The 24,428-nt window shown below is 43.5% G+C and overlaps 1 long non-coding RNA gene across 3 annotated transcripts in view; it reads right to left on the bottom strand.

Annotated features, from left to right (window-relative positions):
- The window catches only part of LOC311581577, a 302,265-nt gene that overhangs the window by 1,935 nt on the left and 275,902 nt on the right, over positions 1-24,428 (bottom strand). The gene's annotated exons all lie outside the window — the stretch shown is intronic.

Raw genomic sequence — 24,428 nt, 5'->3', positions numbered from 1 at the left:
GCTACTTACAGGGACACAGGGGATGCAAAGGCAGCTTCATCACTAGTAAGTGCCACCCACAGCATGGCTAGCTGACAGGCAGCTACACTACTGAGCAGATCTCATCCCCAGACAGCTTTTGCCTCTCATGTGCATTAGCTGCCCTAAGAACCTGACGAGCAGAGCAGGGCGGAAGGGTGATTGGGGTCTTGGTGGAGGGTCTCTTGACTCCTGCTCAGGGAGAGATGTAAGGACCCCATTGTCACAGATGCTAGCAATCAGCTACGCTGCTCTCCTTCCATTGCCAAGTCTTGTGTGGAACACCATAGCCAGTCTGCGTCATGATGGGTGACGATCCTGTCACCCCAGAGTAAACCCCTCCCCTACGACATTGTGGAACATTTCCACCTTTCTATATGAGCCTCTGTAAGTGCCCTGGTGGAGCTTTCTAGAACTTCCTAGAAGTCCAGTGTTGAAGGTGTCCACTACATCAAAATGGACCCGTGCTTTCAGACTCCAACAACTTGTTTCCCATTCCCCTCTCTCTAGTTGCACAATTTTAATCATATTCACAGAAGAAGGGTGTGACACCCCTCACAGTTATGCTGTGACATTAGGGACTCTATTTTTTTAGAGTGGTGCTCTAGGTTTTGTCATGGTGTTTGGAAGTCAGGTTTACTTTAATGTGGCTTCGCTGTCGCAGCGGATGCTCAAAGCACCTGTTGCACATGGGACTTAAGTCCAGATGTGCAGGTGGTAGACTGTGGGGTAATCAGAGGCGCTCTAGGTAGAACTGTTCTTAAAGAAATGTATCCTGATGTGAGCACTTATTACATTTAACCTAAGGAGATGGCATTTATCCACTGTGATGTATGATTGTAGTCCCCAGTACAGGCTTTGACTCTCCTAGCGTCCTGCGCCAGGGAAGCTGGCTTCCTTACCAAAATCAGCCTTTAGGATGACACCAGGCAACCCAGTCATGAGGCAAAGACACTGTGCGTCAAGTCTGAGATGTTATCTTTATAGTGTGGGAGCACCCTTTCCCCTATAGACCACATCTGTAATGCTGAAAAAACATACACCACAAAGACAACTGAAGGATAAAGGGGCACCGTGGCAGTCTTCCTCCACTGCAAGCAAGCACGCATGCGCGGCAGCTCTCCACTGTTGCTAACTAGTCTTTCTGTTCAGTGCATGCATGTTTCGTTCCTTTCCTGTGTTCATCTGTTTCCTTCACCAGAGGGAGGAAGACTACTTCTGCCTGAATGTTAGGGGGAGAAACGGAAACTAGTCCAGTACTGTGGGGGAGGGTTGATTTCCTGGCTGCTTCATTGGATAAAGAGACACTCAGGGCGTTAGTGAGATGACACGCTGTCCAGTGTACTGAGGGGCATTTTCAGAGAGCATGAACGGTGGCGAGGAGAGCCTACCTGACTGTGAGCGGTGCCCTCCCATGGGTTGCAAGCCAAGGTGAGTTAGGGTAAAACCCAGTAGAGGACTATCGCCCCTTCTGCCTGCTTCCTGTCACCACAAAGCTGCAGTTGCTATGCTGTCCAGCCATCCTGGACTGTGTCCCTTCAAATTATGAGCCAGGGTGTAACCTCCTTTCCAACTTGCCTCTTGTTAGATACCTGGCTACAGAAAGGAAAACCAGTACCACTTCCTGAGGTGAGTCCCTGACCCAACACTCTGTTGAAATGAAGTTGTTGTTTTACCGGGATCCTAGATTTTGATGCATTCATCTGAGTCATCAGCATGTTCATAATGGGATTTACAGTCAGTGGATACACACACACACACACACACACACACACACACACACACACACACACACACACACTGTTTGTGTTGTTTTTAACCCTGACTGTCCTGGAACTCACGCTGTAGACCAGGCTGGTCTGGATTTGAACTCATAGAGATTCACCTGCCTCTGCCTCCTGAGTGCTGGGATTAAAGGTGTGCGCCACCACAGCCCAGCATCAGTGGCTGTATCTAATTATTTGCTTGTTACATTCTTCAGAGTACTTTCCAGCTTCTGACAGTTTCTGTCCTTCACTCCCCATCCATTCATCACTGATTTTCTTCAGCTGTCTAAATAGGCTTTGTTTTTTAGGAAGATCCAATAGCTTGTGCTTATGCTAATTTTAGTTATTTCCCACTTCAAAAAGCGAACGGGTACGGTCCTATTTGACCGTTCCTACAGATGGGGTCAGGACACTTCAAAAACACTTCATCCACAGACTCTGTGTTCTCGCTGCTGTTTGAGATGCTCTGGCTCCTTGTAGTGAGGCTAGTAGAGGTTGGCATCCCTGCTTGGGTTAGCTGTGAGATTTGTTTTGGGATAGATTTTGGGGAACGGGGAGTCTGAACCTGACTTTAGAGGGAGTATCCTACTGTAAGAATAAGAACCTCCAGAGAAAAGCCACAGTGACTGCAAGCTTCAGACTCACTGGGAAGGTCAGAAGAGCATGGAGACTAGAGCTCAGTAAGTGGGTCTGTGTGGCCCTTTTGTTCCCTCGGTGCACTTTCTTCCCTCCCGGGGGATGTGGGACTCAGACTTTAGCAGAACATCTAAGAACCAATTTACATGTAGGCAAAAGTTGCATCTGAGCAGCATTGTGTCTTGGTCCAAGCTACTGATACAGCGTGACTCAGAGCCGCTGTGGAAATGTGTTTCCATTTGAAGATCTGGTGTGTGTGTGTGTGTGTGTGTGTGTGTGTGTGTGTGTGTGTGTGTGTGTGTGTGTGTGCGGGCGGGCATGTCTCTACAACATTCCTTCTTGTCTTCTTGAGTCACAGACTGTCCCCTACCAACAGCTACATGAAGTCAGGTCCTCCATGTAAATTCTTCCCATGGCTTGAAGACTGACCACAGTGAGGAGTGACAATGGCCCTTCTCACCCGCCTATGTCACATTCGTAAACAGGGAGGGAACATTCCATCCTACTGCTTTGTTTATACTTTAAAATGTTCTTAAATATACATAAAACTACCTTTTAGAGAACTAAAATGAAGGCAGAGGGGTTAAGGGAAGTTAACCTTAGTCTGTTTTATACAATAGAATCAGATACTGTAATTTATAATGAGGAGCATTACCCTTAAAAAAAATATATCCTGGAACTCAAAAAATTAAATACCATGCAAACCATCCTTTCAACAAACGGGTAAATATACACAGTTCTCAAATGAAGCACAGGTGACCAACAAATATGGGGGGAAAATGTTCAATACCGTGGGCTGTCGGGGAAATACAAACCAAACTGTATGGTGGTTCCATCTCCCTCTAGTCAGAATGACTGTCGCTGCCCTCCCTCCAACAAAGGACAATAAACGTTAGTGAGGACTTGGGCAAATGATTATTACACACTGCTGGTGGCAATGTAAAGTGGTATCCACACTTGGAAACCAGTGCAGAGGTTCCTGATCAAAACAAACACAAAATTACTATGTGATGGGATGCTACCCCTCCTGGGTATGTATGTACCCCAGGGCCATCATAGGGATATTTATGCATACAGCTTTGTTGCTCCTTTGCTCACTATAACCAGGATACAGAACCAGCCCAGATGCCTGTTAACAGATAAGGGGATAAAATGTGGCATATACATACCATGGAGTTTCGTTCTGCCATAGAGAGAGAGAGTACTGAAATGATGCTATTTGCAGAAAAGATGGATGAAGTCAGAGGTCATCATGGTACGTGGGTAAGCTGGACTCAAATGGAACATATTCTTTCCTATGTGGAGCTTAGAGTTTAAATACACACATTTGTGAGGGCCAGCAAAAAGGAAAGTGGGAGAACGCGCTGGGTAGAGAGAGATTCAATGGGATTGAAGAGGTAAATAAGAGTATATTGCTATAAAAGGTTAAACAGTAGCTTTCTTGATGCAGAATCTAGATTGTAAAAGACATGAAAAAACAAGGTGGGTGCTCCTCGTTGGAGGAAAGGGAACGAGAAGAAATGTGGCAAGGAGGGTGGGAGATGCTGATGGGGTGGAAATGAGCAGAGTGCAGTGAGACACAGCCCTGAGGTTATCATGAAACCTATTTTATATTTAATTTTAAAATATTAAACTCTGTCTCTCCAGCCTCATTAAAAGAGCTTGCTGCTCAGTTCGGGCCTCCATGGGCAGTGCACTTGCATGCACAAACACATTCAGATGAATGTATAATATTATTTTAAGATATATATATATATGTATACATATAATGTGTATATATACATATATATATATACATGTCTACACACACACACACACACACACACACACACACACATATATATATATAACTTAAAATAATATTAGTACAAAAGTTGCAACCCCGAAGGCTTCGGATTGAGTTAGAAGGGAGTGATAAGGATGGAAATCATCTGCCATGTCTATATCAACTGAGTATAAGTTCAAGCTATTTTGCAAGATCCATGTAATATAAAGGAAAACGGGAGCCATGATTTTTCAACCCACATTTCTTCCACAGCACTGACAAATTCAGAGTGACATAACCTGTCTTGTTCACATGCAGTGGTGCAGTGGGTGTGGTGTTTCCATGTGGAGGGTTGTGTTTCCATCAGCTTGTTGTTAACAGTGATGGTATGTGATCCAATACAGTGTCTAGTCTGCCATCAATCCCCAAACCATATGTGGTCAAACAGGTCTATAAGACAGCAAAAACCTTGTATTGTCAATAGTCACTCACTGTCAGTTTCTAAATGTTTGCTCCCACTCCCCTACCACCCACTACAGTACAGATATATACTTCTTTTTTTATGGCAATAAGTATTGTTTTAGTGTAAGTTCTTTTTTAAATTAAATTTATTCATTCATTTTACATCCCTATCATAGCCCTTTCCCTCCTCGCCTCCTGGTCCCACCCAGCCCCACCTTCTTCCCCCCTCTCCTTCTCAGAAAAGCGAGTCCCTCTAACCCACCCCAGCACATCAGGTCGCTGCAGGGCTAAACACATCCTCCTCCACTGAGGCCAGACAAGGCAGCCCAGCCAGGGGAAAGTGGCCCAGAAACAGGCAACAGAGTCCATGTCAGGTACAACCCCCACCCCACTTGCTAGGGGACCCACATGAAGACCAAGCTGCACATCAGCTACCTATGTGCACACACTTCTTAAACTCATTCCTCCGCACTGCCCCATATCTAGAGGAGTGTTGAGTTCCAAATCTTTCATGGAAGAAAGCTTTTAAAAACTATTCGGACGGTGTTTGGGGAGTTACCAGGGCACAGTTAGGGAGATGCACCAGTACAGAGTGAACAGGCTCTACTTTCAACTGTCTGTGCCTTAGTGGGCTGGAGAAAGCTCCTGGACACTCTGCTGAACATGGTGCATGGGACTAATGTGAACATGTGTCTCCTTTGATGTCTGTGCTTGCATCCTGGGCCTATTCCAGCTGTTCCTGCTGTTTGGTTTCTCTGCCTCACTCACTCCCCAAGCCCCCTCCCCGCCAAATACCTCCCCCAAACAGGAAATAGTGTTTTCAGCCACTTGGATGAGAGTTTACTTGATATGGCAGATCATCTGTGACTTTCCGTGTTCCAGAAGCAGATGTCTGCTTTGGTGTCCTTGAGGTGGTGATGTGTAGGATTGAAGGCAGAGGCACCCTGTCTTAGCATTTTGGGGATGAACCAGTACCTCTTTCACCCTTGCATGGGTAGCCCAGACCATTTAGCCTCGAGCCATTCTGTATTTGCGGATGCAGGAGATTCACCTGCATGGGATACTCAGGAAAATTGATCTGAGCATTCCACTGAGGCAGGACCACCGCCCAGAGAGACAGCCACAGCAGACAGGGATAAAGATGCCTTCACAGATGCAGAAAGGAAAAGCCAACCACAAATTGTCACTCTACCTTGTGCCCACTCTACCTTGTGCCCAGAGAAGTGAGGTGACAGATGGGTGAACAGAGTCCAAACCAGTGTGTTTGCTGGGCCTGAGAAGAGCCAAGTGCAGAGTGGGGCCTGTACCAGCCATCTACAATCTGCTTGGATGTGATGAAGACTGATGTCTCACATAGAAAGGGAGGGGACCAAGGAAAACACTGTAAACAGAAAGGGAAATGGGGGGGGGGGGCTGTGTTCCAGCAAAGCTACAGCATAGCACAGAAGAATGGAATCCTTGTGCATCTGTGCAACCCAGAATCATGTGATGTCAAGTTCCACTGGCTGTACAGGAAGTCACTGCTGTGACCATGTAGGGACTCCTGGAATGACAGGGTGCCTACAAAGGATTCTGGAGGCCATTAGGCCACTTCTGATCCTCTCTGCTGTTGGGGGCTTGGGGGGGGGGCAGTTGGGAGCAATGGGGATAGAGGTGATGCAAGAGAATTACCCTCCTCATAAGGAAGGAAGGAAGTGTGTGTGTGTGTGTGTGTGTGTGTGTGTGTGTGTGTGTGTGTGTGTGTGTATCAAGTATGTATGGTAAACAGAGATTGTATACAAAATATATCCTTTTTAAAAAGACTCAGAACCTACAGCCCATGCACAGAGCCCTGCCTGACTATAGTGTGTGTAGAGAAAGCCTGCACTAGCCAAAAGAGTCTGACACTTTGCCCTCAGCCCAGGTCCACTTACAAGATACAGAGATTATAGAAGTAGGTACCTGAAACCGTGAATACTATATCTATATAGCATCTCTCAAATCATATTCTATCACTTATCTGTGCTTTTTTTTCTTATACACATAACTCTATAAAATATATATTAAGCACATTAGCCACAACAATAATAAAATGGAACAATTATGCCGATATGTTGTAATAAATGCAAGTTATGGGTGTTTCATTTCTGGACTTTTCCATTTGCCATTTTCAGCCAACTATTGGCAGTGTACAAAACCATGTGGGGGGGGGGTAACTTCAGATAAGGGGAAACTATTGCACACACCCTCATTGGGATGTATTAACCCTACTGTTTCTAATGCCTTTTAAATTACAACCAGTAAACTGTGTAGAAATGGAATTCCCAACTCTACCCTGAATAGCTGAAGACAATCTTCTGGGAGAGCCTTGCCTGTCTAAGCGTCTTTCAGAAGGCTCTGTAGCACTGGGGCCAGTAGTCAAGTCCCCGAAACTGCTTCAGTACGTCCTGCTGACACCAGTGCAAGTGGCAAGTCACGCTTCTGCTACTTAGCTGACTACAAGGGAGGAAAGTCACATACCTGCTCTGTGCAGGAAGCATGCAGCCCCAGGGTGGGGGTGGGGGGCGCACACACAAGTCACCATGCCTTGTCTAGAGCCTAAGAAATCTCATTTCCATTATCTCCCTCGGACAGCGGCCGCAGCAACAACAGAGCCAGGGAAGAACTCAAAAGGAAATGGGAAATGCAGAGAAGAATGCAAACATGGTAGAAGTGAGACCACGGCTTCTGTGGGTCACAGAAGTCACAAACCACAGAGCTAAAGCACTCACTCTCCTGGGAGCCGAGAGGGAGGCTGGTTTGGAGGGAGTCCCTTGCAGCCGCATAAGTCTTTCTCATGCTGTAGCGGATTAATTTTTCTGCACATGCTCAGTCCTTGGCAAAAAGCAAGGTTGCTTGTCAGGAAGAGTCTAGATTTAAAAAAGTAATCCCTGACAGCTTGCCTTTAGTTTTCCCTGGATCTCCTGAGAGCCATACACTACCCCACCTCAATTTGCTTTCACTGGCTCGCCACCCTGTGCTCCTTCCCCAATCAGTTTTGTTCTCAAGAGCAAGTCATGCATTTTAAGAGGATAGTAATTTGTGGGCAGCTTTCTCTCTTGAGGGGGATCGTGACAGACCTGAGGCAGTCTATGTGAGATAGACAGGCTTGAAGCCCTGGTCCTCCAGCCTCTGCCTCCTGAGTCCAGGTGGTACTGGGTATGCGAGCCGTCATAGCAGCGTTAACTTGCTCCTTGTAGCTGAGCAAAGCTGCCTGTTAAATTTGTGCTTGGTTTTGTAACTCCAGTGCAAAGTCAACATGGGATGCTCACAGAGGTCTTCATGTAGACAAAAGGGAAGAAGACTGAGTAAGCCTTCCAACATTACCCATCATCACCAAGGCCAGCACTAGCTGATGCCCACCCTCACAGAGTCCTCGAGACAACCCTGAGAGGAAGGCATAGTTCATGGTTCCTTCTTTAAATTGTTGCCTTAGAGAAGGACAAGATGACTGCACAGGGACTTCTGGCACTGATCTGCATCTCCAGAGAACCACAGTGATTGGCACGTTGCTGTGTTTGGAGACAAGTGATGGTGGAAGAACAGTTGGAAGTTAGCAAGAAAGAGAATGCAAATTCTTGGGGGTCAGAGAGCTGAGACAACAGAACCAGAACAATGGCAAAGTGCGTTGGTGTTTGCCCCACAATCTCTGCAGCTCAGAGGGGAAAAGTCTCCCCTTAATGGAGTAAGATGGTTAGAGTCTTTGCCAACTCTGCCAGTGGGCTGGAGGCAACCCAAGCTATGGGAAAGAGAGAATACGGGGGTGTATATTTAAAATCAGAGCCAAATTCAACTATATACTGACACTCCAAAATATACATCTTCAAGAAAAAGCTACCTTCTAAGAAGGCTATCCCATAAAAGTCACAGAAATAGCTCATCAATCAGATACATATGTTCTCATGAACAAACCTGACACTCCTGAAAGAAAATTCCCTAATGACCAATTTTCAAGGAATTAAAATAGGTAAAATGCCTAAGAAATAATTTTAAAACTAGGTGAAATCCAAGATAATACAGTCAAATAAAATTAGGATAGCATGTTGGACAGACTGAGAAATTAGAGGCTAACTTTGGAAAAGAAACAAATCTTGAAATTTGTAAACTTAGTTACTCAAAAGAAAATATAGTTGACCCTCAACATCTTGTTGAAGAATAGATCAAAGAGAAGAAAAAATGTTGGGACCTTGAAGACAGGTCTTTCAAAATATTCCAGTTAGCAGAAAAATAAAGAATTGAGGGAGAATTGATGATTTTTGGGATGCCTCTAACTTAGTGGTTCTCAACCTGTGGGTCATGACCCACTTGGGGATGAACAACCCTTTCATGGGAGTCCCACATATCAGACATCCTGCATACCAGATATTTATATTACAATTCATAACCTTAGCAAAATGACAGTTACAAAGTAGCAATGAAAATAGTTTTATGGTTGGAGTTCATCACAACACAAGGAACCATATTGAAGGCTTATAACATTAGGAAGTTTGAGAGCCATTGCTATGAACAAAGGATCAATGAGGATATGGTGGTACACACCTGTAATCCAGCACTTAGGAAGCTAATCAGGCGGCCGAGCAGAAGGATTTTTAATTTTGATACCAACCAGGGAGACATAGTAAATTCCAGGACCACCACATGGACTATGTTGAAAGACACTTTGTCAAAGGGCAGGGAGGAACCCATAATCTGAAAACCGCCCTAATGCTGGAAAAGATGTGACTATCAATGTAAAAGAAGCGTGTAAGACACAAAGAGTCATGCTAAGGAAGATCTTCACCAATATCATAGTCTAAACAAACTATCCAGAATATGAGGAATACAATTTTTAAATTTGACAGAGAAAACTGCCAAATTACCTTTAACAGCAAGCACATTAGACTAATAATAGTCACCAGCAAAAACCCTGCAGATAAGGAGGAAATAGAACGAAATACTTGAAATCTTGAAAGAAAATTTTCATTCATGATAATTATTATAACCAGGTAAACTATCTCTCGTAAGTCAAGACTAATAAAGATCCTACAAAGGAAGCCAAATCTGAGGGAATTCCTGACTATAAGAACAGCTTTACAAAAAGTCCTACAACCAGAAATAAAATAAAGATAATTATTACCATAAAAGTGTATGAAAGTAAAAATACCACCAAAAAAATTAAATCAAGCATCATTGGAGTGACAAACTATCAAACCACCAGTAAGCATAAGAAAACAAATAATATTCAAAATAACTAGAGAAAAATTAACAAGATAACACATGTTTTTACTTATTAATAACTTTCTATGTAAATGGACTATATTTTCTATCTAAAAATTATAGCCCAAATGAGTGGATTAAAAAAAATCAAGTCCCAACAATACACTGCCTGTAAGAAACTCACTTTATGAGTAAAGATACAGACTGAAAGTGAAAGGATCGAAGGAAGTAAATGGAAACCTCAAGTAGCCAGGAGTCTCTCTCTCTCTCTCTCTCTCTCTCTCTCTCACACACACACACTTTATGACAGAAACTTTTAAAGAGATAAAATATTATATAAGAAGACAGAATAATTGTAAACTTGCATGCACTTGATGTTACAGCACTCAATTTTATAAAAACAGATACTGTTAGGATTACAGGGAAAGATATATTCTAGTACAATAGTGAAAGATTTTAACATGCTACTTTCATCAATTGGAAGCTAATCCACAGTATTTTTTTTATTTAAGTAATTTATTCAGATTACATCTCAATTGTTATGCCTTCACTTGTATCTTCCTGTTCCTCCCTCCCTCTTTCACCCTATTCCCTTCTCCTAGGTCTGTGACAGAAGGGGACCTCCTCCTCTATCATAAAATACACAGTATTTTCATCGGCATGTGGAATTTTCTTTAGGATAGACCATTAATAATAGGCTACAAAAATGTTTTTTTTTTTAAATTGGGAAAAGTCATTACCTGGTTATTTTCTAAACACAACGGATTACTGATGAAAGAAGTTGTAGAAATTATATAAATGCTCAAATATTGAAGCATACGTTGAAAACTTTCTATTTGTATGTATATATACATGCATGTATGTATGTATTTATACATCTCTGTAGGCACACATGGAAGCCAGAAGAGGACATCAGATCACACGGAGCTGGAGTGACAGGCTGCTGTGAGCCACATGATGTGGGTGTTGGGAACCAAATATTGGTCCTCTAAAAGAGCAGCAGCACTCATCTCTCCAGCCCCTAGGAATACATTTCAAAATGAATTTTGTTTACTCAAGTTTTACAGGGAATTGGATTTTTTTTTTTGTTTTAAGGGAAAATTTCAAGCATGTAAGATTTGGCAAAAAGCAGTATTAAGAGGGAAACTTAAAGTAATGAGTATCTACAATACAAAAAGAGGAGTATTAGGGTTTCTATTGCTGTGAAGGGACACCATGACCATGGCAACTATTATAAAGGAAAATGTTTAATTGAAGCTGGCTTACAGTTCAGAGTTTTAACACATTATCATCATTGTGAGAGGCATGGTAGCAGGCAGGGAAGACATGGTGCTGGTGGGAGCCAAACATTCTACATTTTGCCTCACAGACAGCATGGACCACTCTGGGCATCGCTTGAGCATATGTGACCTCAAAACCCTCCCCCACAGTGACACACTTCCTCCAACAAGGCCGCACCCCCTAATAGTGCAGTTCCCTATGGCCAAGAATTTAAACACTTGAGTCTTGGGGCCATTCCCATTCAAACCACCAGCAAGCGGCATCAGAAAAACAATCTAAAGATGAATCTCTGTCATTTATGGTGCCTCTGCTGAAGGAGGCAGAGGCAAAAGATCACAAGCTCCAGGCCAGCCTAAAGAGGCATCTTACAATCATAGAAAAACATCAACAAACCAAACTCCAAGAAAGCAGAAGGAAACAAATAAAGACCAGAGTATAAGTCAATGGAATAGAGACCAAACAAGCAATACAAATCCCAATGAAAGGTCAACAAATCTTTAGCAAAGGTCAACAAATAAGTATATTAACCAAGAAATAAAAGATTACATATGATAGAGATTATAAACACCCTAACCAATATAACAGATATAAAGAACCCCTAGAAATTATTATAAAAATCTGTATACTAACAAATGGAAAAACCTAGAAGAAATGAATAAATTTGTGGACTCATGTCCTACAAATGCTGAACCTGGAGGATGTGAAAATTCTGAATAGATCAATAACAACGAATGAGATTGATTCAGTAGTGAAAAGTCTCCCAACAAAGGAGAGTGCGGGACCAGATGGCTTCAGAACGGAATTTTGCCTAACTCTTAAGGAATAGTTAGTGCCCATTTTTCCTAAATTAATTCTTAGATTTGAACAAGGAGACCCTTCCAAGCTCATGTCAGGGACCAAAGTTAGTCTGTTACCAAAACCTGACAAAGATAAAACAGAGAGAGGTGGGGAGGAGGGAGAGAGCGTAATATCCTTTGTAAACACACATACAAAATAATCAATATCTCTTGTAAACACACATACAAAATAAGCAATGTACTTTATAAACACACATACAAAAATTCTCAGGAAAATGGGCTTAGTAGAGCAGCAAAAAGATCATACACTCTGAATAAGTTATTTTAAACCAAGAGATGCAAGGATGGCTCCTCATTCTCAAATCAGTAAATGTAAAGATTCACAGGAACAGAATGAAGGAACACACACACACACACACACACACACACACACACACACACACACACACATATCATCATCATCATCATCATCATCATCATCATCATCTCAGGTGGAGAAAAAGCCCTTGATGAAATTCAGCCCTTCATCAGAGAGATCCCTGGACAAATTAGTTATAGAAGCATCACATCACATCACACAGAAGCAAAGGCTGTCTATGGCATATGACAAAGCCACAGCCAGCGTCATGGTGACTGGAAAACATGGAGAGCAGTTCTTTAAGATAAGATACAAATGCATCTTTTCTACCATGGATCCTGTTTAACATAGCACTGGCTGGACCAATGAGCCAATAGCAGGAAACAAAAGGCAAATAGGAAGGAAGCCATGTTAATCCCACTTGTTGATTATATGATTCTGTATATGGAAAATTTCAAAGAGCTCACCGCAGTCGGTATGAACTAGTAAGTGAGTCAGTAAAGTAGCAAAAGGGAAAAACCAACACAGAAAGATTAGCCTTTCTATACCAATAATTAATCTGCTTAGAGAAGAAACTTTTAAGGTGGTTCTATTCACAGTAGTTAAAATTCTACAATGAGATATTCAAAACATAAAAGAAGTTGAGCACACAAAATGAACAGCCCCGCCATGTTCCTAGTAGAATGCTGTGAACATCTCCGTATTAACAAAAGCAATGTCATATAAATTCAATGCGACCTCCATTAAAACCCCAATTATAGTCTTTACATATCTAAAATTCATGTAAAAGCAAGGAATATCTGAAATAGCCAAGTTAATCTTCATCAAAAAGAACAAAGGTGGTTGCATTTCAATACCCGACTGTGTAGCATGTTACAAAGTTGTAGTGACCAGAAGGTAGTAGCAAACTGATGCAACAAAATAAGCCTGTCAGAAGTTAACCCACACATCTATGGCCAACACACATACACGCACCAAAATCATGGAAACTTTGCAGGAGTGAGAACCCCTTTCATTACGTAATGCTAGGAGCCTGCATAGCTGCATGAAGGAGAATAAAACTCAAAATGGACCCAAGACCTGTACTCTGAAACTACTAGAAGAAAATATAGACGATTATAGGACCCCAAAGGCCCAGAGAGCAAAGGCAACAACTGATGGCTGAGATTAAGATCATATTGAAAGTTTTCGACACAGCAGAGGAAACAATCAACAGAGACAATTACAAAACAGGAGAAAAATGTTTTCTGACTATGCATCCAACAAAGGGTTAATAACCAGACTATATTAAGAACTCGAGAAATTTAGCAACAAGAAAACGAATAACTCAACTAAAACTGGGCAAATTATCTGAACAACAGTTGTTAAAAGAAAAAAAAACACAAACCCACAAACATATGGAAAATTTTAGTGTCATTAGCTATCAGGCTATACAAACCAGAGTTGCAATGAGATAGTTTCTTGTCCTTTTCAGAATGTCTATTGTAGACGACAATAAAATTATGTTGCCCTGGATACGAAGACAAAAACACTCTCATATACTATCAACAGGAGGGAAAATTAGTGGAGTAATTATGTAGAAGAGTATGGGGTTCCTCAATAAGCTGAAAAAAACCTTTCTACCTGATGATCCACTTTCCTGCCTCTGCTCATATGTCCAGAGGAAATGAAACGCAGCAGAGAGAAGCCTGCATGTCACAGCCATTATGTTACTATTGATGGTGGCTAAGTAACTCATCAACAAATAAATTAGAACATTATATATGTGTGTGTGTGTGTACACAATGAGCTATGATATTGTCATTTGCAACAAGATGGGTGTAACTAGAATTAAGACAAAAGTGACACCAGCCTGGCATAGAAAGATCCCATGTGGCTTCTTTCACTAAAACTACAAAAGTCAACCTGGAGAGAATAAGGGTTGCTAAGGAAAAGGAGCGAGGGGAGAGAAACGCGAATGGACTTGGCCAGAGCACACAACCTGCATAAGGAAATGGCCCACTGGCTCCCTTACTATGTACAACTAATGTGTGTTGATAAAGATTTTCAATCTGATCTTGTCAAACCTTTGCTTGGTACCAGGCAATGGATGACGATTCAGTCACCACAACGGCATTCTTTGTGAAGAACTGATCATCTTTGTGGTCAGTGATGTGTGTGTAAATCACTTGTCACAGTCTGTCATGAGGTTAGTGCTTCATGTAAGGGAGCCATAATCCTAAAGGTCTGTTAAGTTCATCTTCACGAACTTTGGGGACTTCCTGATACGGGTATCCCAGGCAACTGAATGTGCAACTCAAGGCCAGAATTGTTTGCTGCAAGGGGTGGTGCTGAATTTGGTACCCACTTCTCTTGTCCTTATTGGGACCAATTACACAGGGGTCTCAGCTTTTTTATGCTTCTGCAAACAACCATTGCCACCTGAGATTCTTTATTGGTGTGTGACACCAATAATCTTATACTTTAACAAATTGGGCTAAAATGTCACGTCAGCTCCACCTGGAACAAAAGTTCAGTGTTTTGTGGAAACTCACAAAGATGTCTAGAATCAGACATAGGGAACTGCATAGATTCAAGGCACATTGGGTCCAGCTCTGAGCAGACACCTCTGAGGTTGCCATGGATGGACTGAGATGGAGCAAAGGCATATTGGTGCTGAGCAAGGCTCTCTAGTCACTCTAGTGGCAAGACTAGATGATGTACCATGCTTATAGTAGATTTGCCCATACTATCCTGATGTATGAACTCTGTTTCCATAAAACTTTATTTATTCCTCTGAGAGGAAGGCCTCCACCTGTCCAAAGAAGGCCTCCACCTGTCCAAGGAATGCCACAGGCAAGATGTTTCCAGTCTCTTCCTCAGCAAGGAATCTTAGTATGTTCAAGAATGTTACAGATACAAACCCCATTCAGCCACAAGACCTGTCTCCTGAGCACATCTAGTGATGGTAATTTTTAAAAACACTATGTTTTTCCTTGTTTCTCTGTCCCTACTTTGAAATTGGAGCTACCCTAATAAAAGCACCACATATGCCAGTAAAGGCACCTTTGTGAACTGTAACCTTGAGTCCCCTGATGTCACTGAACCCCAATTTTGACCTCAGTTCCTCGGTGCCAGTATGGTAGATTGCAATAGATGGGTTTACCTCATCCATGGGAGCTCCTAAGTTAGACATTCAGAATCGGCCCTTTGGGCAACTGTGGGCCTCACTGAATTTCTCATTGAAAGGAAGATTACCAAGGCTCTATGGGAAAGCTCAGGAATGTGGCAGAAAGCGAATTTCACAATTTAGGCTAAACTATAGTAATAATGATACAAACTTAGAAATGTTACCTTCTACTCAACAGATTCCTCATGCCTCCTAGCATTTGCTTGTGATGTTCCTCTATCTTGGAATGCTGTCTTTGATACTGCCAACTGACATGCTCTCTCTATACTCTTTGATGCCTGGGGTAGAAGAGTCGCATTTTTTTAAAATTTCTGTTGCCAAGTATAACTATAGCATAGTAATTATCAACCTTTCTAATACTGTGAACTTTTAATACAGTTCATCATGTTGTGGTGGCTCTCAACCATAAAATTATTTTTGTTGCCACTTCCTAACTGTAATTTTGCTACTGTTATGAGTCGTAACATAAATATCTGTGTTTTCTGATGGCCTTAGGTGACCCTTGTGAAAGCATCAACAGATCCCCAAAGGGGTCACAACCTACAGGTTGAGAACCACTACTCCAGCACATGGGTGATCATTTTGCCTTGCAATAACTTGATTCTTATTTCTAGCCTTCTGTTGGCTCTAAGAGGGCTTATGGTGAATTAATGGCTTTATAACAGCAAAAACTTCAGCAAGCATTTGCCAAATATGAATTCAGTCCAAGGGCGCTTGACTGAAAATGAGGACAGTGAAGCAGGAGGAGAATTAGAAGTGACCAGCATTTCTCATTCCCTCCGATTGCTTTTTAATAAATGTCACCGCGTATCTGGCTGCAGTGACGAGGTCCTGGAGGTGACTAAACCAAGTCAACGGGTGGAGGGATGAGTGACATGAAATCCAATTATTTTTCCCCTCCAGATACAGGCTGTGTTACTCTTGAAATGGGAAAAAAAAACCCAACAACAACAACAACAACAAACCCAACAACACATGCTCCTCTGCAGTGCGGTGTCATCGCACAGTATGACCACTCTGCTGTAATTGCTCTGTGAGCATTTGTCCTGATATTTGGTCTGATGTGTGTGTATCAGAGACTGAGTGATGAAAACAGTTATGAGTTAGGAAGAAACGCCTCGAACTGAAAGGAGGAAGTGGCGCCCGAGAGGAAAATGAGACATAATTGGGAGCAATGAGGGGACTCACTGAAGAGCAGCCAGGGGCGGATCGTGTTGGGCTTTGGATCTGTTACATAACACATTAGCATTCAGGACTCCTAGTGGCCCAAGAACAGGTTGGGACCAGAAACCAGGAAGTCTGAGTCCTTTCAGAGCTACCCATGGCTATACAGTTATCCCTAGTGGCCTCAATGATTCTACTTATGAACCTGCATTGAGAAACATCGGCTATTGTTTAAAACCTATTTTTATTTTGGGTTCCTTAAATCGTTTTCTCCCTACTCCACTCCAGTCCCTTCCAACACCTCAACACTAGATAGAGGAGAAAGAAGGGGCAGAGTTTTGCTTAGCTACTTCCTGCTGTTCAGGGTCATCGGGTCTCCTCACACTGCATCAACAGCAACCAGGAGTAGTGGGAAGCACCAGCAGCCTTCTTCTTTCTCGGAGCCCCTTGTGTGTCTGTCTCTCTCTCTCTCAGTCTGGCTTTTATCCCTATTGACAAAGACCTTGCCCCTACATGAGGTAGTTCCCAGGTGACAAGCATCACATGCCCTCTCAGGAGGCAGTTATCAGCTGTGGACAAACTGGAACAGCTCCTATATACCACACCTAGGATTAAAACAAAAAACCATGTTTACATATAATCCAAAGCGTCCACAACAACCAGCCATCTCCAGGGCAATCCGGGGCCACACAACGCTCCTTTCTACAATGTCTGTCTGAAAACTCCTAGGCTTTGGTTCTAGATGATAACTCACCTAGAAAAACACAGTTTGTGTCTTTCTATTTTCATAGGCATCAAAGGCCTACTCTCAATGCACACTTCCTTCAACAAGGCCATACCTCCTAATAGTTCCAATGCCTGGAGGCCAAGCATTCCAATCTATGAGCTCATGGGGGCACCATTTCTAAATCAAACCAACACAGAGAACTACTGATATTGCTACCAAATAACAGCAACCAAGGCAGTGGTTGTGCGTGGCAAGTGGGTCAATGGAACTGAATGGAGCCCAGATGGCACATAAAGATGGTAGCTGGTTATTGACCAAAGAGCACGGGCAACACACTGGAGTAAAGATAGTCTTTGCACGTATGGTGATCAGATAACAGGACATCTATGTACAACCTAATATATACACTTGATCTTAGCCAAAAAGCTGAGAAGTCATGCAACCTAACATAAAAAAAACCAATCTAGACATAGACGTTATACCTCCAATAAAAGTCAATTCAAAAAAATGGATCATAGACCTAAATACAAAATGCAAAACTTGTGGCAGGATAAGGTCACATAGGAGAAAACAGGTGACTTTGTATAAGTCATGATTCTTTAACACACACAACACACTTGTGTAAAAGAGCAGGAAGTGAAAAAGCTAAAGTGACGAAATAAAAAGCCCTGGCTCTGTGCATGGCCATGTCAGAAGCGCGAGATGTCAAAGCCACAGCCCGAGAGAAAATATTTACAGAGGGCATGTGTGGTACAGGGCTGCCAGCCAAAACACACACTGAAGACTTAAGGCTCAACAAAAAGACAACCTTTGTATAAAGCGGGCCAAAGGCAGCAGAGCAAATTTGCCAGAGCTACTGTAGATCATCTATGAGTGGTAAAAAAAACGGTAACTAGAAAAGCTCCTGCCACATTCCCAGGGAAGCCTAAATTTAAGAAATGAGATAGCACCATACTCTCCTGACCCACCCTGACCATTGACAACACCAAACGCTGGCAGTGATAAAGACCAAGGGGAGTCCTCATTGGTGGCAGGAAGACAGCTGGGACAGTCTCTTTGGAAGCCAGGTTTTTACGAAGTGAGGGCACTCCCGCTGTGTTCTCCTTCACTCCGGCTCCTTGGCATTGCCCTCAAGGGCTTGGAAGCTGTGGCCACACAGACCCTGCACACAGATGTTCCTGGCAGCTTTGTTTCATTGCTGAAGCTTGGAAGCAAATGAGATTTTTGTCCGTGGGGGAACACAACATTGGTGAATGCAGCCAGTGGACTGTCACTCTGCAGGAAAAACAAACGACGACGTGGTGTCAAGATCTGGAAGGATGTGACTCAGAGAGAGCGAGCGCTATGAAGTGGAGGGAGCTGCTTCAACCAGTGACCAAGAATAGAGGAGTGGGGGCGGGGGAGGGGAGGGAGGTGAAGAGGCAGAGCTCAAAGGCTAACAGTAAACCCCCATTTAACTGTGGATCTTGGGCATAAGGGGTGGAACATTCAAGGGCCACAGTGGAAACCACCGTAACCTGATCTTTATTTTGTTAACATAAAAGTACTTAAAAATAAAGGTTTTGAAAAAAGAAGAAGAAGAAAAGAAAAAGAGGCTTCAATCAAATGTCTCTCATCACCCACACAAGAGAGACAGGGGAACTTTCTACCCATGGGCATTTTAAGATGTGCTGTGGCAGCCACCTTGTGATCTTGAGACAAAAATCAAGAGAACTGGAGCGGGAGGGGGAGTTGCTCAGCCCCTGGACTCACTCCACCTTCATTCCTCTTTTCTCCTGAAATAGCAAAACCACTAACTGTTTCACAAAGTCAGCTACTATACAGACAAAAACACTCTGGCTGATTCTGAGAGCCCCCCCAAAGGAGATGGGGAAACCTAAAAAGATGGGGTTTGCGCTGGGAGAAAGGAGGAAGGTGCTAAGACTTCACTTGCCTGGGAAAACCCCTAGAGCTAGAGTAAACGATGGTAAAGAGGGAACCAGCCTGGTGATTTGAGAGTGTGTCAGGCTGCTGTGGAAAAACATCAGCTGAAGGAGCTGTGACCTTTTCTGAACTCAATACAAAGAGGCTTCAATCAAATGCCTCTCGTCAGTTAAACAGGAGAGACCGGGGAACTCAGATCTTGACACATCATTCTTTGGGACTGTGGTTTGGTGATTGTTTATTTGTAGTGTGTGTGTGTGTGTGTGTGTGTGTGTGTGTGTGTGTGTGTGTAGAGCAAACCCAGAGACTTAGTGTGCCAGGTCAAAGTTCCAATCCCAGCCTCACATGCTTGACATAAAAAAAGACAGGAACCTTTCCCTCAGCTCCTGGTCTCCTGGTTGTCCTTAGAAATTTGTCTCAGTAATATATAGACTGGCTACAAGCAGGACCCAAAGGAACTGCTATCCCACATGGTCCAGGAGGCTGACCAACAGCACCTCTGCGGTTTCCAGGCAACTAAATGTGAAGGAGGTGAGGAAGAGGTTCTGCCTGTTGTCAGAGATGCTGCAGCTAGCTCAGCCCCATCAGCATCTCCTGTGGTGGGGCTGCCTTGCTAGGTAGGTTAGCTTCTTGCTCCCAAGGGACTTCCTGAAGCTACAACATGGGTAGGAGGAGAGAGAAAGACTGCATTGAGCTGCACAGGAACTCCCCAGAGATGGCCCTGGAAACACATAAATTACAGCAACAGACTTTGAGAACATAATCCTCTGTTTCAGAGGCAGCGTCACGGTCCAGAATGACAGTTATCAGAGTTACAGTTGCTCTGTGGATTCCCAAGCAAGTGGAGTTTTCTCAGCCTTGCCTCTGCTGCTGACTGACGCTCTGGGCCAGAGAAAGCTGGCCTGGGGACAATGTCACAGTGACCATTTATCTTGGCTTTGCACAGTGAAATTCGAGGATCACACTACCAAGTTTTGTTTTATTGTAATAGATTTTGATTAGCCTCAAGAAAGATTTTTCCCCCCAATTTTTGAATCACCTCAAATTGGACATGTTAAAGTCTCTATAGTTAAGTATAAAATGTGGCATGCTAAAAGTCTTTATAGTCTAGTTTTGTTCTTAGTGGGTGTTCAGCAAATGCTTTTTAGAAGTTGGCTGTGCTTATGTCTTAGTGACAGAGCATGAGCGAGATCCTAGGTTCAACCCATAGCATCTCGGTGGACAGACTTGCTAGGTATTTAAATGACTGCTGCCTGTGAGTTTGTGTCCTGAGTTTTTCCTAACAGATATCTGGGCATGCTAGCACCTGACATTTCATAGAAATTTCTGGGGTCTGGAGATATAACTCATTGCATAGCATGCCTGAAACCCTAGGTTCAATCTCCAGCAACAACAACAACAACAACAACAACAACAACAACAAACCCAAAAATGAATTTCTGTGTGGGTGAGGTCTGGAGAAGGGGCTTGAAGTACGTCGAGATTTCCTTCACTCCAGTGTTTTTCTTGGTGTGAGCTGGGAAACAACTGTGTCAGCATAACTCAGAAACTTGCAGAAACATCTACTCCCAGGCCCCAACTGCCGCTACCCTGTGCATTGAGAGACTTATGAATGATGCTCTGGATGCTGACATTTGAGAAGTCCAGCAGCAGCAGGCCTTAGCATGCACTCTGCAGCTTAGACATTGCTTTTCATCAGATGCTGTCTATATTGGCGCGGGCGCATGTGGCCAGCCTACACATTGTTCAGGAGAAATCTCTACTATCTAGACACCTATAATCTAACTCCATCTAGTGTCTCAGTCAGTGCGAGAAGCCCCTCTTAGGCCTACACCTTATACTTGCTTGCTGGCCCCCAGCCTGGAAGCCAGAGGCTGGGTGTTTACATGAAGAAAGATGCTTGCATAGTCAACCTCATTTGCAAGCTTGCTCATTACACACACACATTGCCTTGTCATAGCTGGACTTGAAGTCTACTGCGGGTATGGTGGCCATCTGTTCAGGGACCGTGAGCCCTCTTGTCAGAAAAAAAGAGCAGCAAGGTCCCTGGAGCTAATTCATATGGGTGACTGTGTGCAAGGAACAGGAGAAGGCAGGAGACACACATCTGGCAAGGCAAAGAGAACCTTTATATGGGACAATCTCCTGGCAGGCTTATTGTTTCTGGGGGTCAAATATTACTTTAGAAGGGAGTAGCTGCAGTAAGCAGGGGCCCTGGTACTTGAACTTATACTTGGTTCCTCATATCCCCTGTGGGCCAGAAATAAGCGTTTATGCTAAATGCTGCCAACATTTGTAACCCCTGGGGCTTGCAGAATTCTGTATACATATGTAGCTCCACAGGTCATAACATCTCTTAAAGATTGGCCTAGGAGATTGTAGAGTCCAGTTCTGATGGGTAAATCCATAAAACACTCCTGCACTGAACGGTCAGGGAACATTGACAGAGGTGACACCAACAGACATGCCAAAGTAGAAGGGGAAAAGCTCATGAGGCATCAGCCCTACACAAAGAGCTACAGGCAACTAAGGAAAGCCGGGAGCAGGAGAGGTGGTCCTCCCCAGGGAAGTGCACACCAGTTGGTTGCCCAGTACCAAATGGTAAGCCCTGAAAACATACATACAAGTAACATAACACAGACCGAGCAGCTAGATCTAGGAACGTATGCGCACATACATATATGCAGGCACAGTTTATGAGAGGAGTCCATGGATTTGAAGGAAAGTGGAGAGGGATATATGGGAATGTTTGGAGAAAAGAAAGGGAAGGAGAAAATGTAACTATATTATAATCTTAAAAGTAATAAATAATGATTTTTAAATTTTATTTTTAAAATTTATTCTGTGTGTGTGTGTGTGTGTGTGTGTGTGTGTGTGTGTGTGTGTGTGTGTGTACGTATGTGTGCATGCATGCAGGTGCCTAAAGAGGTCAGAATGAGGTATTGGATGCCCTGGGGCTATAAGTATAGGAGACTGTGAAGCACTTGGCACAGGTGCTACAACTTGAATTTGAGTCCTCTGGAAGACTAGCAAGTGCTCTTAAGCACTGAGCCATCTCTCTAGCCCGTTGGGGTGATTTTTAAGTGGAGATAATAGCATTTTAAATGCTTATCTACTAATGGGTTTCATCATTGGGGAGTCCAGCAAAAAGAGGGCAGCCCTGCCCACCAACATGCACTCCTGAGGAGATAACTATAAACTGAGAACTGGACACAGTGTGCAGTTAGCAAACATTCCTCATTGGACATACCTGCAGGCTGTGCTTTGTAGCAGAATTATTTGAAACTGGATCCTACTATGTGATCTGGGCTAGCCTTGATGTTGTGATTCCCCTCTGCCTCAGGTGCCCAGTGCTATGATTACAGACATGATGCCTCTAACAATTATTTGTTTGTTTGTTTTTCAAGATAGGGTTTTTCTCTGTGTAGTCCCGGCTCTCCTGAAACTTTCTCTGTATACCAGGCTGGCCCCAAACTCACAGATATCTGCCTGCCTCTGCCTCCTGAGTACTGGAATTAAAGGCATGCACCACCACTGCCTGGCTCTAAGAAATTTTAAGACAATGGGGTAAATCACCCTTCATGATCCCATCTCCCTCCCCTTCACTCCTGACTCAAAGATGGGACAACTTCAAGAGAAAGAGTTAATTTTTTAAGAAGCCATGAAACTCCACCTCTCCTCTGGCTGTGAGAGAACTCAAGAAAATATATTTTCATTTGATGATTTAGATCAGCAATTCTCAACCTCTGGGTCCCGACCCTTTAGAGGTTGACTATCAGATGGCCCTGAATACCAGATATTTACATTATGACTCATGACAGTAGCAAAATTATAATTATCAAGCAATAACAAAAATAACCCTGTGGCTTTGGGTCACCACAACATGAAGAAATGTATCAAGGGGTCCCAGCATTATGGAGGATGAGAACCACTGGTTTAGATATTTAGATATATCCAACAGCCAATTAGAGAGAGCTATTCTAAGGAGATGGATGTTGCAATTATAAATGTGATAACTGAAGAGGATTTCAAAGTCAATGCTGACACCCGAATGTGTTTGCAGCAGTGGTCGTTCCATGGGGCAGGCCTTTAGGCTGAGGCTAGTATGAGTGGATAGACCAAGAGTGTTGGTTTTAGCAGCGAAAGGCCTGTGTGCCAGGGAGCCCCGGTTGTCTGGACCATTCCCATGGTAGCCTATGCTTTAGTGATGGCTGAGGCAGCCATGAAGACCCCTTGAGGCAGCTCTGCAAAATGAGGGAGCCCAGTGAGGCTGTGGCTCTGAGCTGCTGTCCTTCCCAGGAAATGTACGCGTGGCGTTGGAAGATCCTGCACTTGGCTCGCCTTCCAGGCCTGTGCATGGGAGGTGGGAGGGATGTGAGCCTTAAGATGGGCTAGTGTACTGAGGCTCGCACAGGATCCTCCAAGATTACATCTGGTGCCTAATTCTTTGTGTGCCAGCAGGTGTTGGTTGTGGTCAGGTGTCATGATGGTGGTGTGACCGTTGTTCTAAGACCCTCTCCTTTTTGGTTGTATCATCTCTCTTACGCCTAACAAGCCAGGTCGTTTCCCATTAGAAGTTTACTGATGAACTTCTAGGCCATCAGAAGTTTTTTTTAAAAAAAGTATTTACTCCTGACGATTAAAGATGAGAGCACAGCATGTGGGAAACACGGGCTGCAGAGTTAGAGAGCCTTGATTTAAGGGCAGCTGCTCCTGCTGGTGTGCGTGGCCCCAAGCAGGTTACCAAAACACCCTGCCTTTGGTTCCCTCATTTATAAATAGCTACTCCATAAAGTCGCTGGGAGAACAAGTTAATAGGTAAAGTAATAGTGTATGAATGCCCCGATCACAGAGTGGGTACTGTATAAATACTGCTGTTGTCACCATTATTGCTGTAGACGGAAGAGGTTTAAAAGACAGCACCAAGATATACCTCCATCACTTGCTAGCTGGATGGTTACTTTAGCTATTGGCGGCCTGGCTTTCCTCATCCGTAAAGCCATTCCTCAGAGGTTAATCAGGCAAGCTTTCCAAACAAAACCCCTAGCTTTGCTTGTCTGATGTGTGTTAACCTTTTCCTATCCGCAGCCCATTGATACAGATTTGGCACTGAAACTAGCTGATTTCACCACCAGACAACCCTACACA

The sequence above is a fragment of the Acomys minous genome (assembly GCF_964271855.1).
Source record: "Acomys minous genome assembly, chromosome: 13".
NCBI lineage: Eukaryota > Metazoa > Chordata > Mammalia > Rodentia > Muridae > Acomys > Acomys minous.
The sequence above is the reverse complement of the archived record's forward strand: the minus strand, read 5'-3'. Positions and strand labels throughout refer to the sequence as shown.